Source organism: Acinonyx jubatus, chromosome B2 (assembly GCF_027475565.1).
Source record: "Acinonyx jubatus isolate Ajub_Pintada_27869175 chromosome B2, VMU_Ajub_asm_v1.0, whole genome shotgun sequence".
Lineage (NCBI taxonomy): Eukaryota > Metazoa > Chordata > Mammalia > Carnivora > Felidae > Acinonyx > Acinonyx jubatus.
The window spans coordinates 25,580,205-25,598,833 of NC_069385.1; the positions used below are offsets into that span (position 1 = coordinate 25,580,205).

The 18,629-nt window shown below is 37.1% G+C and overlaps 1 long non-coding RNA gene across 1 annotated transcript in view; it reads right to left on the reverse strand.

Moving 5' to 3' along the window:
- Positions 1 to 2,109: 2,109 nt before the first annotated feature.
- The window catches only part of LOC113598464 (uncharacterized), a 42,052-nt gene continuing 25,532 nt past the window's right edge, over positions 2,110 to 18,629 (reverse strand). The window contains exon 4 of the long non-coding RNA XR_008298306.1: positions 2,110 to 7,787. This is a non-coding gene — a long non-coding RNA (uncharacterized LOC113598464). The remainder of the gene's footprint in view (positions 7,788 to 18,629) is intronic.

Genomic DNA, 18,629 nt, shown 5'->3' on the forward strand with positions numbered 1-18,629 from the left:
ATGGAGAAACTTTTCTTAAATTGACTTGTGGAGGATTTCTCAGCTTTACAAATTTACCAAATATCATTCAATTCTAAACTTGTAATGGGTGCATTTTGTGGCATGTAAATTATACTTCAGTAAAGTTGTCTTAAGTAGAGCCAGTTGATTTTCCTTCTCCCTAAGCCCCTCACTTTCTCTTAAATTGCATTTTTCTTCTTCAATTAGCATATCGATACTTTGGAAGGAGTGTGGATGACATATAGTCTGCAGCAATCCCTACTGGAATTCATTGAAATGTATCCATGTTTCATTAAGATCACTGTCAGCCACCTTTTGTGCTCTCATCTGCTGAAATGCCTGCTGACCCACAGGCCTTCCGTCACATGTTAACAATGCCATCTTCGGGGAACACTATTTTAGTCTATAATTCTCTCATAGATTTTTCCTGATGAACATTGCTCAATAAATCATATGAACACAAAGTTTTGTTTTAGACTCTGCTTTCAGGGAACCTGGTCTCTTAGCCCTGATGCCCCATTAATTTACTGACCTTAATAAGCTGTTAGGTGGGGTGCATCTGTAACTTCCCCCAAAAAAGAGGTCCAGGTAGGACATGACTTTCTGCATTTTCTACCCTACTCTTATTGTACCATGTTGGTGCAGAATAATTGTCTATGATGCTTGCTGTCCTCCCAAGCTTCACTCAAGGAATGGAATAAAGATTCACTGTATCCTCAATTCCCAATATCCCATGAATGGGAATACCAGGGAGCAGTGCATTCTAATCAAAATATAGAAGTCCTATCTCTAACTCTTGATTATGCTCCACAGATCTTTTTACATTGGTTTAGGGAACCAAGTTTTCTTTACAAATCTTTCTCTTTAAAAGCTACGTGTATCGCATCATCCTTCTTTGGTTTGGAAAGATCCTTTCTGTGTCAGGACAGTAATAAACCTGAACCGATGGGAATACAGACAGTTTGTGACAACAAAGAAAGCATGGGATTTAAAAAACACTTTGATTAATAGCAAAATATTACCTAATACATATGCTGTGATAGTATTCATATATATTGTTTCTAGTTTATTATGTATAATTTGTAAGTTTGTAATGCATTATAATTAATATTTTTGTTCTTATCCCAGCCTCCATAAAGTCTAATAATTACAGTTTGGGGACACACTGGAAGACCTTCCATGATACTTAGCAAGTCTTCAAATGAATGCACTTACTGATTGTTCATTTACTGAGTTGCCAATATTCTGAATGGTATTACATTTTTACTTCCTAACAAAATGAAGTTCAACAAATTGTCATTATCATTCTTTTTTTTTTTTAGGGCTTCCAAAGCACATTGAGACTGCCATATAGAATAGTTTATTGAGATAAGATAATGTAATAAAAACTGCAGAAGCTTTGAAGACAGATAAAATCTTGAGTCCCAATCCTGGCTCTTCTGCTCTTTGCCAATGGCAAAAAAGGCTTTCATTTTGACTCCGTAAAGTGTTAGTTATTAATGAGGAGAGGTTGTTTTGAAAAATAAATGTGATAAATGCATAGGGAAGACCAATATAAAACATAAAGCACTTTAAACATGTTAATGTAATAGGATGAATATTAAAAGATGCAGTAAAAGGACACATCAATGGGATGAAGGATAGCCAAATTTCAAGCTTGAAAGGGTGAGAGACAGAGACACACAGAGAGAGAGAGAGAGAGAGCAAGAGAGACAGAGAAGAAAGAGACAAAGAGATCAATAGAGAGAGGTAGAGAGATAGAGAAGACAGAAAGAGTTTTATTCTCCCAGCTTTATTTCCAGAGAGAAGAGGGCAAAACAGAACGTGATGTCAAGAGAAAGGCAACTAAATGGTCCTCCTTTTTCCCTCTTTTTTTAAAAAATATTGCACATTTTCTGAATGAACTGAGTTGTCAGAGAGATTGAGAGCACCCAAGTGAACAAAATCAGACAAGCTAGAAGCTGAGCATGAAATAAAGGGCTGAAAGAAGTTGAATGTGTGATGGTTAATCTTATGTGTCAACTTGACTGGGCCTCAGTATCAACCTAGATACTCACCAAGATAGTTGGTCAAGCTTCCTGGGTGTGTCTGTAAGGAAGTTTTTGGAAGTGATTAACATTTGAATTAACACGGTGAGTAAAGCAGATTGCTCTCCTCAACGCAGGTGGACCTGACGCAATCAGTTGAAGGCTTGAATAGCCCAGAAAGGCGGCATAAAAAGGAAATTCTCAGGACTGAATGCTTCAGCTGGAACATCGAATCTTCCAGGTCTCCCTCTTTCCAACTGCAGATCTTGGGAGTTGTAAGCCTCCATAATCAGATGAGCCAATTCCTTATGACAAATTATACTTATATGTATGCATGCATGTATTCTGTTTCTCTGGAGAAACTTGACAAACACAGTAATACAGATAATGGAGAGTACAGGTGCTAACAGTTACACAGTAGGTAATGAATGGAGGGCCACATGGCATAGCAGAGGGAATGAACGGGCCTGGGTTCCACCTCCGTTCTTTACCAACTGCGGGGAACACCTGTTGCTAAGATGTGATCCTGCCAGTAACATTTGGGAATATTGGAGAAAAGAAGTCAGCCAAGGCCATGGACACACCAAGGTACTCAGAGCAGTTTCAATTTCAATTTCCTTGCAGGCAAAACAGCAGCAGGCTGGGAGAACTGGAAACAATGTGTGTGGAGGGTCTCGCACATATTAGATATGAAATGAATCCAATGTGCAAAAAGGAAAACCTTCTCTACCATGCCAGCCAAAATAAATGGAATGAGATACTCTGGGGCAGGGGGAGGGGGGATGATGATTTTAACAGTGTTCAGCTTCCATATCCATCTGTAGGCATAATCCTTTTTGGACTTTTATTATTGTTCCTGAACTTCAAATTTTCTTGTACTAAGAAGGCCCGCAAAGGCTGAGAACGAAGCAACATGAGGCTATCCAAAACGATGGGTATCTTCTGGTGTGACAAGAATCCTGCCAAGCAGTGTGAGAAATTCCTAAAACAATAACCTGCATTCCCACTACTGTGGAAATGGAAATATTTATTGTTGTCATTATCACCACTATTATCATAATCGCTATTTTCTGAATCCTCTGCCAGAATAATTAATCCCTAAGTGGGTGTAGTGGTGTGAGTTTCATGTCTGTGTACAGCTCTACCTGGAGGAGCCCCAAGCACTTTCAGCCTCCATCTCGTCCAGGCTGACCTCATAGCCTCCTGCCATCTGCATGGCTGTCTTATCTTGAGTAGATAGGAGACCATTTGCTCAGTTTCCCAAGCTCAAAATCTCAGCCTCAACATGTACCCGTCCATCTCTGCCTCTTCTCTGTCTTCTCAAGTACCCAATACCCTGTTCTTGTCCATCACACCTGTTGAGTCTTCTCAATCCCTTCTCTCTGCTCCCTGCCAGCTGAGGCCATCTTATTTCAAGACCTGAATAAGAAAAAGCCTTAATGGTCTTTCCACTGTCAGCCTCTAAGAAGGAGGTCTCAGCTTAAGGATTCTTATTCCAAAACAGTGTTGTTTTAAAAAATTAAAAACTTGAAAGCCAGCCCATAGCATGACTTTGAGATACTCAAACGACAAAGAATTCCTTTTACTTTAGGGTAAATTTACATTATCCTCAATTACATTTTTTTTTTCTTATAAGGGACCTAGTCAATCCTTCCACCATACCCTCTTTGACTTTGCATTTTTCTCTTTTTCAACAGTCATTATATTCAATTTTAAGTATTTATCCTGGGCACTTCTCTGTGCACTTAAATTTTTTAATGTTTATTTACTTTTGAGAGAAAGAGACAGACAGAGCACGAGCAGGGGAGGGGCAGAGAGAGAGACACACACAGAATCTGAAGCAGGCTCCAGGCTCTGAGCTGTCAGCACAGAGCCCGACATGGGGCTCGAACCCACGAATTGTGAGATCATGGCCTGAGCGGAAGTCAGACACCTAACCGACTGAGCCACCCCTCTGTACACTCTTAAAGGCAACCATTATGTCTTATTCCTCCATGAATCTATTTGAACACCTAGAATGTTGAGTAAACCATAACAATATCTATTATAAATAGCAACTGAAAGTTTTGCCTTAGACAAAAGCAATAGTTGTGAAAGAAATGGCAGTGCAACAGCTCTTGCGTCAAGAAAATATCCAAATGTGCCACAAGTCAAAGATCTGGGACTGAAGTCAGTCTTGGAAGGTAGTCCCAGGAGGTAAGCAGAGATACTTGCCAGTGCACCGTAGAGGTCACCTAGTCTGAAAAATGGCAGGGACGATCTTTTCCTCATACACATCATGAAACAGGGATTACTGTAATTATTATGAAAGATTCTATCTCTATAGACACCTTTAAGAGTCTCGGTTTACCAAAGAGGAAAGAGAGAAACGATCTCCTCACCTTACAATCGATTTCAGTAGTTGGAAGAGAAGCTCGAGCAGATGCTGTGGGTATCCTGCCCATATATGGCAGTCCTCACACACGATAGGACACACTGGGTGGGCTTGCAGGACCTGTACTTCTTTGCCAGAGGGCTTCCTCAAGCTGACAAAACTCACGTGGCCCCCTTGTGCGGCATTCTGGGTATGTTTGTGTATTAACTTTCCCTGGAAGTAGACTTCAAGCAATGAATGAAAGGAATTGGTGTATAAATACCCCAGTAACCTTCTCCCTTGGGTAGATGAACTCTGAGGCACGTGTTCTGTGCCAGCTTTCAGCGCTCCCCCGGCAGAATTAAGCTCTGGTGGACCATAGTCTAGGATCCTTGATAACGCACACTTCATTGGCTGCTTTTCTTCGTTGTCCCACTTTCCCCTTCTCCTACCACTGCTTTCTTCTCTGCCCAGATAAATTACTCACACATTAACCTGTATCTCAAGCTCCATTTCTGAGGCACACCAAACCAAGACTCTAAACGTCACGTCCAGCAAAATAGGAACGGATGCATAAATCAGAAGTAGTGAAAACTCTAGGATAAGTCAACCTTTGAATTCAACTCAGCAAACAATTATTGAGCACATACTATAGCAGGAAGTGTGCGAGCACAAATAACCCGTAAACCTTGACCTGAGAGAAATCACTAGTTTCAAAATAGACAATTACTGAGAAAATTTTAAAAGCACAGTGACCAGTATATCTAGAAAATGATTTTACACCCCAAAACAGGAAGCATCTCAACTTCATCAGTGTCAGGGAGTGGAGTAATGGAAGTCTTGCCAAAGGAGAAACACTTGATCTAGTTCAAGGGTATTGGGAAGACCTCAGAAAGGCTGGATGGTGGAGTGGTTAAGAGCGCAACCACTGAAACCAGACTGTCTGGGTTCAAGTATTAGCTTTTCTACTTATTTTCTGTGTGGCCTTGAGCAAAACAATTAATCTCTCTGTGGCTCAATTTGTTCACCTATAAAATGATGTTTCCTATCTCTTGTTTCTTGTGGGTTTTTTTTTGTCCTTTAAAAACTTTAATGTAAATGAACACTTTAGAATAGTAACAGACATATAGAAAGGGCTGAATAAATAGTAATTGTAATCTAATATCATGTAATCTAATCTAATTAGATAAAATCTAATCTAACTCACTGGGAAAAGAATAAGTGATAAAGCTGGAAAAGAAGACAGGAGACAAACCATGCTGGGTCTTAGACTCCAAGCTAAGGAACTCTGTCTTCATCTTTGAGGTCAAGGGTCAGCAAGCTACCAATGACTCAACTCACTGGCCAAGTCCAACCTACCAATAGTTTTTGTAACTAAAGCTATATTGGAACATAGCTACACTCAATTTGTGTATTGCCTATGACTATTTTTATGCTACAATGGGACAGCGGAGTTGTTGCAACATACTATATGTCCCACAAAGTCAACAATATAATAGCCACCTCTTATCTGTGAAGAATATGTTCCAAGACCCCAAGGGGATGCCTGTAACTATGGATAGTACTGAACTCTATATACACTATGCTATTTCCTATTCATACATACCTGTGATAAAGTTTAGTATATAAATTAGGCACAGTAAGAGATTAACAAGAATCAATAATCAAAGAACAATTATAACAATATATTGTAATGAAATTTATGTGGATGTGGTCCTTTTGTCTCAAAATACCTTATTATACTGTCTTCACTCTCTTTCTTGTGATGCTGTAAGATAATGCCTACAAGATAAGATGAAGTGAGGTAGGTGATATGGACACTGTGACACAGCATTAGGCTTCTATTGACTTTCTGGAGATTTGTTAGGAGAATCATCTGCTTTCGGACCATGGTTGACTGTGGGTAACTAAAACCACAGAAAGTGAAATAGTGGATAAGGGGAGAATCCTATATTTACTATCTGGCCTTTAAAAAAAAAAAAGCTGCCTCCTCCAGCTATAGATGAAAGGAAATGATGTGCAGAGTAACAGGCAAGTTGTATAGAGTAAAAATCTGCACACAGAGTTAGATGGCCACTCCACAGGTCAAGATTAAAGTTGATGAAGTTAATAAAACCAAACTTCATATAGTGTTAGAGGAAGAAGGGCTTGGTAAATAGATGAGAGAGGAATATTGTAGGAGTTGATAAAGAAAGGGTAGAATAACTGTGATAAACATGCAGGCTACAGGACATGTTTAGCCTATAAGTTAGTGTTATTATCCCACAGTGTTCATACATTTTAAATTTTTTGCCAACATTTAAAATATAAATATATCACCAATAAAACCTGACTCTCTGACTCCTTTGGAAAAACTGAAAGATCTGGCAAAGTGTACTTACAGACCTGAATGGTAGAACCTTCTTTAGCTCCAAGGCACCTGCCATATTTACATGAGACATTTGTTTTCTAATACATCACATCCTTGACTGAGTATTACAACTGGGTCAGCTTCATTCACGCTGTAAATGTGTTGAGTCTGAATCTTCTAGGGTTCAAGAGTGTCATATCCCAGCATTTATGGGCATGAGACATGGAGCATGGGAGAAGGAGGAATTTTTTCAAAACAGCTGTAAACAGAAAGAGTGACCTTGAGGGACAGCAAGATTTTGGTAAGAACAAGGAGAGAGTACTGAATGAAGAGGCTGAGGTGCACTATCAATTTATTTATGAAAGAATAGAGGTTTACAGTGAAAGAGAAGGAACATGTTTAGGAGCAATCGCACAGAAAGTCAAGGGGGAACAGGTCAACAGCAGGAGAAATATAACTGAATAGTCAAATACTGGTTATCAGAAATATCGCATTTTGGTTGATGCATGAAGTTGACTGGGATGAAAGCCATAGACGAAAGTGATAAGCCCTAGAGTCCCCACCTTCCTTGTAAAGTTACTGTGGTGTTAAAACCAGTTGTGGGTAGATTTGGGTTGGTGTCCTTAAATGTCGTCTCAAAGACACTGCCTACAAATCTGTCCAAGTTATTTAGAACTGCCCTTAGGCTAAATCAGGGCCATAGTGAGGTCTCTGTCAGGAAAGCCCTAGGGACAGGTGCTGAACTGGTTCAGTTAAACATGTCTGTTTTTGCTTCAAACTCTAAGATCATATATTTCTGATATCTTTAGAAATGGCAGAGGAAAAAGTCATCTAAAACAAGTGCCTTAAAAGGAAGCCTCAATCTCAGGACTCTTCTGTTTCTGAAGGAATGCTCTTCACTGAGCACCTTGATGGCCTTTGCGTATGAAAGAGCATTGCCCCTAAGTACATGGAGATGTGGGTCTTCTCACCCTGCATCCTGGTACTCCATGTGTCTTCCTCTATTTTTCTTAATTTGCCTCAAATTTCTGTCCTTTTTTCCTCAGGAGTCACTTAACTATGAAAAAATAAAAAAATATATAAGGAATGGCAAAATATCATTAAAACTCGCAGCCTTTTCAATACCTATTATTACTTTTTTCACTATAACAGAGAGAAACATTTCCTTGGTCTTATGTAATACGATATTCCCTTGCATCCTTCAGTGCTTGTCCCAGGAAATCCTATAAAGTCTTATTTTTATTTCATTAGCTGTTAGGAATAGCCATGAGGCAATGCCACCTGTCAGCCACATCCACCCAGACACTGCAGTAGAGGAATCAACCTTGAAGAAGAAAAAAAGGCCAAGGTCCTGAACTACTTACTAGGCAATAACCTTACACTACATTCTTGAGACAAGAAGATATTTTAATCTCTACATTCTCAGGTGAAGATAATTCTTTATTCAAATGAACCATTTTACATCTCAGAGAGAAAAAATGGAATTGCAGAAGGTGTAGATACAGATACCAACAGTGATGAAGTTTGGTAAATAAAGTCAGTTAAATTTTTTCTCCAAGGAATTATCAGTCGGGTAGGGAATAGACAGAGAACAGACAGTATTCCAAGAAATGGTTATAAATAGACAAGAAAAGTAAAACAATAGTAACCCACTTTTGATTAAGAGAAATACGATGAAATGTTGCAAATACTGACTTTTCTCTTCTGTACCAAGATTCATTCTGGTCTTTGCCCTGGGAGAAAAGTTTACTTGGAAACAGATAAGCAAGAATTATGGAGGACTTTTCAGAAGTTAATGCACATGGCCCTCTTCAGTATTTTATAAAGTTGATTTCCCACAAAGTTTTAAGAAAGGAGGAAGGAAAAGATGAGACAGGAAATACAAGTCCCTAATGACTTCTCTTTTGACCCACAAATGCAAGTGGAGGATGAGAAAACACAAAGTACTGCTCAAAGCTAAATGATCATCGCTCATACTTCTGCTAGAATTAGAAGTTCTCTAGTTAATGGAAAAAAGGAATACTGTGGGTTTATATTTAGTCTTCTTAAAGCAGAAAGAGCCTCGGAATATGGAAGTTGTTTACTTTCCTTCCCCCTTTTCTTTCTTCTTTTTGTTTTCTAAAAAGATAACTTAGATTTATTATTTTTATTAGAATAATATATATGCCCTCCTTATCCTCTTCTGGGAATAGGAAAAATACCTCACTGGTAAAGAGTTGATCCAATTCTTCCTTTCTCTAAGAATTTAAGGAAAGAAGTATTCCTTGTGATACAAAATCTACTCCCTATGACTTGTAAGTCAAATTAAAACTTGCGGGTTATGTGTGTTATTGTCCTCTTAAATATGAGAAATCCAAGAAATCAAAACAGCACTTACTCTCTCCACTAGACACGGAGGTCAAGATCCAACGGTATGTCACAATCTGTTGTGAGCTCTGTGGCAAGTAATGTGTTACTATTAATAGTTCAAAGTTTGCAAATGATTTACTTTTGTTTGTAAGTTAGAGCGAAGTCAAGGTTATCCTGAAATAACTCTCGCTCAGCTGTACTCTGATATCCTTCTCTGAATGGGAGGTAAAGGGAGGCTTTATAACCACTATGCCAATGAGTGAATGTTACCCACTGTTTGCTTTCAGAGGCAAAAGAAGGTTGAAACCACTTTATCAGACTGAGCGCAGGCAGCAAACCATGCTGTAGATCTTGAAAGCGAGGTGTCATCTCAAAGTTAAACTAGAAAATCAATGCAGGATGGATGTGATCAGAGACATGTAAAGCCATTAAGAATAAGGTGTGTGGGCCCATGCAAGGGAGAAATTCCAGGCATCTCTCTTGGGGGGACGAGTGCATCAGGACCATCGCCATTAATTTTTGAAAGGCTAAATGTTCCTTGCTCTGAACGCCAGGCTCAGAAAGCGGAGTCTTATTTGGTTTTATATATTTTTTTTCTTTATTCAAACAGTATGAGTATCCAAGACTTTGACATTTATATTTTTATTATAAATTTAAAAATTAGCATTCTGGTCTTAACGACAAAATGAAACGCGGTGACGCTCTGTTTGGTTCCAGATCCTGTGCTAGGCGCTAGGTTTACTGAGAAAGCGTTCTTAAGAAAAAGTCTTCTTCTTAAGGAATTTCCCTTGTGAAGTTAATTAATGTGAGTTTGTTCCTGAAAGGTTAATAGACTCCCGCTATGTGCTCAGAAAATCATGTTTATGAGCCTACAAAATCGAGGAACAGACTGGATTGTGGTGAATTCATCCAGAGAAACAGCATCTTATGTCCTCCTGAGGACTAAACACTGATCTCCACTGAAAAACATCCCGCATCACAATTTTCTTTATATATATATAAAGTTTTACTCATCACGGACTGGTCACTGACCTAAAATTCAGACAATGCAAGTCTGCTACTTATTAGCTTCAATGAGTTGTACGAAAGTTAACACCCTTGAGATTTGGATTTCTTGCCCACAAAATGAGGCTGATCATTCTACCTGTGACTCCACACAGATGTCATGAGGCCAACACGGGAAGCCAAAAGCAGGGAACCAACCTCTCTTCACAACTCCGGTGTGTCAGGCACAGTGGTGGACATTTTCCCCATGTTCCCTCCTTTACCCCTCACAGCAAACCTCACATTAGGCCCTATCGCCTTAAAAGTTGACTTTCTTTCGGCCGCATCTTGTGGTGGCAGAGCTAAGATGTGAAGACCTACCTGTCAGCCTGCAGGGTCCGGGCTATCCCTCACTCTGCCTGTATGACACCTGAGACAATTTATGCAAAGCCACTTTGAACGTTGGAAGAGATTCTATCATTACCATCCAAGTCTCTGCTCTGAGAATGAAAGTGGCCCCTGTAACGCACTTACTCTATTCCTTTCCTCCGGGTAATTTTCTACCAGGAAGGTTCTTTTCTTTCCTTTTTCCCCTCTAATTCTTACCCATTACTCAAGGTTGACTATACTTCTCTGGGCAACAGTGATCTTTCCTTCCTATAAAATTTGAAATATCTAAACTATTCACTCTCTCAGGCATTCAATATATAGTATTGTAGTTATTTCACATGTATCTTATTTCCTCAGCTAGACTGTAATTCCCTTTGGGTAAAAGAATGCCTTGGTATTCCTCAAGTATCGTGCCATTTTAGGATCATGCCGCTAAAAACAGGTTTTCAAATATGTTTGATATTGATATATTAAAACAAATTATAAGACAAAGACTGAAAAGGTGGTTACTAAAACAGGTAGTCTAATCTATTTTTAAAAGACATTTAAGCATTTGCCCTGCCCATGTTCAATTTTACAATCTTTTTCTCATATTTAAAATAATATAGGGGCCTCTGGGTGGCTCAGTCGGTTAAGCGCCTGGCTCTTGATTTCAGCTCAGATCATGATCTCATTGTTCACGGGTTCAATACTCGTGTGGGGCTCTGCACTGGGAGTGCAGAGCCTGCGTGAGATTTTCTCTCTCTCTTTCTTTCTCTCTGCCCCTCCCTACTCTCTCTCTCAAAATAAACAAACTTTAAAAATAAAATAAAATAAAAAAGTAATATGAAGAAAAATTTTTTTTTAAATGTCATTACCTGAAAAGAACCACTGTTATTATTTTTGTGTTTATACCTCCCTACTTTTTTTTTATACATCGATACATTTATAAAACTTGAATTTAAAGAGGCACCTGGGTGGCTCAGTGGGTTAAGTGTCTGACTGTTGATTTCAGCTCAGGTCATGATCTCTTGGTTTGTGAGATCGACTCCTGATGGGATTTCTCTCTCCCTCTCACTCTTCCTCTCCACTCCTCACCCCATGCACTCTCTCTTTCTCTCAAAATAAATAAATAAACATAAAAAAACTTGAATGACAAGAAGTTTTATTTTGTAATATGTTTTTACTTATAATCTATAGATAACATATTCCATATTATTATATAACTTCTCATTACATAATGTTAATATAAAAATACACCATACATTTATTAGTTTTATTTATTTATTTATTTATTTATTTATTTATTTTCATTTATTAATTTGTTCCATGTTTATTTTTATCAGTTCATTGATTGAGCTCTTTCCCTGACTCTCCATTTCCCCTTACCACAGCAACAATTACCAGATTATTATAGACCCTTCAAGAGTTAGTCTCTGGATATAGAAGATAACTAAAGAAGTATGTGTATCTGTCTTTTAAAAAAAAATAGTAATGGAATCATACCGTATATGTTCCTTACCTTGTCTTTTCATTCATAATGTGTTTGGGATATGTTCCTTATCAGTACATACAGATTTGCCCACATTCTTTTAAATGTCTACATAGTATTCCACTGTATGGTTATACCATGATTTATGCAATCAATCCCTTATCTACTAAATGGTATATTTCTTTCACTTACATGACTTGTTACATATCTCTTCCAAATAATCCATCATATCATCCTTTATAACAAGGCTCACTCCATTTTCTCCCCAAAGGTTTTGCTTCTAGAGCTCTTCATTCCTAGGTTTCTGTCTGAATTGCTCACTCTCATGCCATGTATGCGAAGTTGCCACACTGGCACTTTCTCTGAAGTCAGCTCTTGCGTAGATACTGTAATTTGTTCTTCCTTAGTTAACGCATTCGTTTTGCTGTAGCACATTCTCTAATAGCTACCTAAGAAAGTATGCTTGGATCCTTAGATGTCTAAGGTATTTGTTTTGCCTTTATATTTATTTTGGTTGGATATAGAATTCTGCACAGAAAATATCTTTGGTCCAATTTTGAAGATTTGAATGGAACTTCTATGACTTCAAGCATCCAGAGTAGTTATTGGGAAGGTCAGGGCCCTTCAGAACCTCGTACATTAACCCCTTACCCCTCTTGGTTAAGTCTGTAAATATACTTTAACTATTTACTATTTTCCAAATTTGTGTCACAATTAGTTTCCAATGACATCTCATATTCTGTTTTCTTTGATGGACTTCATTCATTATTCTCAGTGGAACTTGTCGGGGGTGGGGGACGGGGTTGGGAAAGAGGCAATAAATACATGTATCAGTACACCATCTCTGTCCCTAAAGCCCAATACTTAACTATTGTGCTTGTATCAACTAAGAAATTTCTAGTTTTTCACTTTTATAAACACTTGAACATTTTCACAGCTAAGTAGAAATTATAATTATTTCTTAGGTTATACTAAACTTTAAATTCTCATATAAAAGTATTTACAAATTCTCTAATACATTTGATAGATATTTCCAAGTGTATTCATTTCCCATTGCTGCATAACAACTTCTCACAAATTTAGCAGCTACTTCATAGCTCCCAGGGATTAGCAGTCTGAGCATGGCTTAACTGGGTCCTCTGCTCAGGGCCCCACAAGGCTGCAATTCAGGTGTTGGTCAGGGCCATATCCCCATCCAGGGCTCAGGATCCTCTTCCAAGCTGACATGTTTGGCAGAATTCATTTCCTTGCAGTGATAGATCTCATGGTGGTTTATTTCTCCAAGAGCAAGAGGAAACGGGGTATCTGATCTCAGGGAAGGCCTCAGCCCTCTTTTAAACTAATTAGGGACCTTGATTCCATCTTTAAAATCCCTTCACCTTGGCCATGTAGTGTAACATAGTCATGAAATGACTCTTACCATATTCGTAGGTCGATCCCTCCTACAGTGAAGAGAAGGAGACTATGTAGGACATGAACACCTGGCAGGAGAAGCAGAAAGGAAGGGGATGGGCTTTAGGGGTCATTACAGAATTGTGCCCACCACACTAAATTACCCTAAGAAAAAGCTATGTATTACTATATCCCACTGCAAAAATAATTTTAATTAACTACATAAAAATTCAGACAAGTGCAAGAAATATTTACTCCAGGTACAGTTTCTCTGACTTTTCTACCTTTTTAGTTTTCATTACCCATGCACCAAAATTTTGACCAATCTCTATCCATTACTTTCCCTCTGTTTGCCACGGCTTTTCAATGGCCCCATTTAATTCTTAAATGAAATCCTATTCATTGTTTAAAACCTAGAGGAAAATACGATGACATCGTTTCCAGATTTTGCCAAAAATGTAATTAGACATTACTCTTTTTCTAGGAATTCTGCTAGTCAACAAATATTGAGAAAGAAGAAATAAGTAAACCAAAGTTCTTGGTCTTGAAGTGCATCTAGCCTGTGATGGACAGTAGCAAGTACGACAAGTACACCAATTAAAATAAAAAAAAAAATTCCTGAGAAAAAAATCTTTTGAAACATGAAACCAGCCGAAGCTCACAGAGGAAAAAAATGAAGAACTTCACTGCATAAAGAGTAAGACCCTCAGTTTTTCAAAATAAAAACATGCCGATAAAAAACAGTGGGAAAGATTTATATAAAAAATATATGCATAGTATATACAGGTACAGAAACACACACATACTTAACAATTAAATAAGTAAAAACATGAAAGCATGAATTGGAAAATTTGCAAAGGATATGGACCCAAAATTTAAGAAAAAAAATGCAAATGATAACTACTTGAAAAGTTATTCCCCTTACTGGTAATAAAAGAGATACAGTGAAAGACACTTTCTTTCCTTTTTCAAAATAGAAAATTATACAAACTATGATCACCAAGTGCTGGTGAGCATATGACAAGCTAGTTTCTACTACATATCACGTAGAAGAATAAATTGAGCAACTTTGTTTTGAAAGGGATTTGTTAATAGTAAGCAGAATGAAAGAGCTTCATACTTTGATCTTATAATTCCACAAATGAAAAAAAAAATTGGAAGGAATTAAAGATTTCAACAAGGATGGAATCTGTAAGTAAATGAAATATTACAGAGTGAATATTTTTAAAAGTCAAGTCTTTAAAAATATTTTAGTCAGATGAGAAAACTAATGCATTGACATGTTACATTAAAGAGCTCCACAACAAAATTGATCACTTCTAGGTAAACCATGTAGATGGAAAAGAATTGAAAATAAATACACTAAAAATTTTAGCCGTGATGATCTCAAACCCAATTATGTCATTTTTCCGTTCTTGTTGCAAATACTCTACGTCAACAAAAAATTTTTAAAACAGTAATAACAGGTCCATAAAGTTACAAAGTTGATAAACAGATTAGAAAAAGTCAATGTTGTTCACTTATATAAGTAAAAGTTCTGGGCAGAATTGGAGCCCTGAGGCTGTAGGTGCATTATAGGAGAGCACCAAGTGAGTATAAAATCCACTTCCTTTTTGAAGCCATGAGATTGAGGACACTGGAGGGGGTGTGACCTATAGTGGCATGTTGGTCAGAGAACGACCGACATGGAGACCACTGGATGAAAATCAGAAGCTGGAGAAACCAGCCCAGCTAGAAAGGTACTTGACACAGTCTGATTATTCTAGCAGAAGATAGATCCTGTTGTCTTTTCCATATCAGTCAAACCCTTATCTTAACAATTACTCTAGCTTGCAGGTTTGTGGATTAAAAGCAATATACACCATTATTCACTGATGACTTCTTAAATAAAACGTGAAAAGATGAAATAAACTGGAATAGATTATCTGCAGAGAAAATCTGAGATCAGTGACATGAACCCATATTTTCTAAAAAAAGTTTTTATAAGAATAATGTCAACAAAATTTTCCAAAATTACTTTGAACTTTGATGATTAACATTTATATGTAAGGATATGAGGAGTTCTGATGAAGTTACCAACAAATTGTTCTTCATCTTCATAAAAGATTAAATAAAGGAAGAGAAAATAAGCTTAAATCACAGTAAGAGAAAGAATTTTCTTTTTGTTGTTTTCTTTTGGAGTCGAGAAGCATGAATAAAAAGCTGGTGATTATATTACTGCAACCAGTTGCTTCCAAGGTTATAGTCTTATCACTCCTGAAGATCTTCAAAACAGTACATTCAACAGTCTGACTTGCTTTAGGCTTGCACCTTAAGTAAGCCTAAAGCATCTGTCTAGAAACAGAATGGACAGAATGATCTGTTCCTCTCCCTTAAAGTTCCTATGTTAATAGACTATAGTACATTGCTTAAGACACAGATTAAACAAATAGCACACTATATTTTAGTTTTGAAGAACAGTTAATAAATATTGCACTAAAAAGATGCCAGACACATATTAGACTGTTTGCTATCAATGTCATGTCATATCTCTGAACAGTCAACCACAGAGGATGGGCCATATCTGGAAGAGGAGATTGGGAGAATAGACGTGAGCTCGCGGGTGGGCCTTGCAATTGCTAAAGCATTAGTGAATGGGATCTCTTTCCTAGAGGAGAAATGCAATTTTGTCGGGAGAAAGAGGGAACTGTTTTCTTTTTTTATGAAGCAGAATTCCATTCTAATTCTCTGAGCCTTTTACTATAACTGCTCTAGCATGTGTTTTAAATTACATTGTATGCATGTGTTCCCCATAAAATTAGCCATCATGACCCATTGTTCCACAGTCCTCCCTTTCATCACATTTTAGAGGCCTGTGTTCCATATTAGCAAATAACCCTTAGGGAAAATTATGCATTTTCCATACACCAGCTTTGTTACATATTTGATAACACTTATTGTATATTTAAGGATATGGGTCGATATGTAAAGTTTTTTAAATAACAAAATAAGTGGCTGATTGTTTCCTCGTGGCAAACAAACTAGGAAGTCAAAATGAATATATCTAGCATCAATATCAAAACAGAATTAACAGCTCCACTTTTAACCCATATGTTCGTGAATATGTAACTCCATCAATATGTTAACTAGGGTGAAGGCACATTGCCAAGTTTAGAACCCACTCAAATTCCTTGGGTTCTGAGTTTAAAATGAAATTTGAAACTTTCCAGGTTCAAGGTCCTTTTTGGTGCTGTAAAAATGTGACTTCCTGGTTGAAAAAAAACTAAATTATTTTGGACACCAGCTTGCTCACACAAAACAATATGATAAGTGTGAATGAATCAGTAACATATGGTTACATTTTCTTTTTAAAACCCTATTTTTTTTAACATTTTAAATGGAAAATTCATGGTAAAAACATGCATCGGATTTAGCCAACTCTAAATCATTTGAAAAATATTTTTAAGGCATTTTTCTCTCAATGGATATGTGGCAGAATTTCCAGCCCATAGTGTTAGTGTAGCTGCACTCTTTTCCCCAGCCGTCCCCCAAGACCCTCCAATTAATGCACAGGAGAAAAGAAAGTGCTGCTAAATTCTCCTTTCTCCTGCTCTTTCTCGCTTACTTCCTTGAGTGTGTCCTGAAAAACTTTATGTATCATTTCTATTGCAATGGCACAGATGTTTTTAAATTAAATTGTGCTTCAAACTACTCTCAATGTAAAGCTCTAGGGACTAGCAGCAAAGGCTATACATTAATGATGAAAAGGAATACATTTGTTTGTAATTCGGAATAGACATCCCAGAGACGAGAAGTGTTTCCTTGTCCTCAGCCCACAATCCATCAATTCAGTCATCAAAATTAACTACTACATGGGTATTTTCTCAAAACAACTCCTGAGTGGGAAATAAAAATACAAGGAAATAATTGAATACTGTAATGTCTCCCATCTCAATATGTTGGTGTATGTGTGTGGAAAACACTATTTTCTGTATTTTACCTCCTCTGAAATGCTTTCTGTCATCAAGTACCTAGAATTACATTTTGACACTAGAAAAGTTCCTACTCTGGAGTCAACCCTATGTGCAAGTTCACTTAATTGTCTGCCTAAATTGTTTCTGAAAACAAGATTGTATTATCCCTGTGAGCTTATGACTGCAATTCTGTTCAGTTTTCTAGAATTCTACATGTTCGTTTCTCTGAATATTGCATGTTTTCTGACTCTGGTCGGGGCACCTTGCCAACTGCACATTTGAGAGCTGTACTGACTTACCTAGTCAGCTCAAACATTATAGAGGTCTGAGCTAGGTCTGGACTACCTATCAGAATTTATTACTTACTGGATTTCTAATTTTAGAGTATTAAAAACAACATTCTATTTCTTCTAAATACTATTACCTTAGTATAGATACGGCAGACCACCTATTTATTTCAATTTCCATTCAAATAATCTAAATAACCATATAGGCATTGTATATGGAATATTTACTACCATAGTGTGTAATATCCATCTACATTACTTAGAGAGAGAGAGAAAAAAAAAGGAAACTATTTTAAAACGAAGAACCCTGTAAGTACTTAGCACATAAAATGTGATAGTACAAATTCTACAATATTGCATTATTTTTATCTATATAAACCTAGGTCTAAGGCCACAGTTAGTTGCAATTCCCTAAACTGTGGCAGATTAATCTATGAAGGTTGTCTCCCAAATCTCTAATTATAATTAATGAATCTAATTACTGTGATAGCTTGAGAATTTCGCTTTTGTCTCATAATGTACTGTGTCTGTTTTCTGTTTTCCATGAAAAGAACATCACCCTAAAATTCAAGAACACTGAAAATTTCCCCTCCAAAAAGGAAATTCAACTGTAATAATGCTGAGTGAATTTATTCAAGACTTAACAAAGTTTATTGAGTAAATGATCAGATACCTTCCTACATTCTGGAAGTTTTTGAGAGCTACATAAATTTTATGCCATGAGTGTTGGGAAATATCTTTAGGCTATGACTATGATATTCTTTTTCATGTTTCCAGAAATCGGGCAGTCAATTTTCAATTATGTCTTCTTTAGATTTTATTTGCTTTTAAATGATATCATATGGAAGACATATTTTGACATCTTCCTCCTAAATGAAATTTTATTTAAGTGAAAAAGGAAACAGCATAAAGCAACATTCCTATGTAATAATTACTTGCTAAGTTCTATGTACATTTTTAAAAGCTGGAAGAAGTGGCATCTTAATAGACAGATTTGGGAAATTTGATTTCTATTGACGAATTCTTAATCAAGAGTAAAATATCACTCAAACAGAAAAGAAGTACATCTTCGG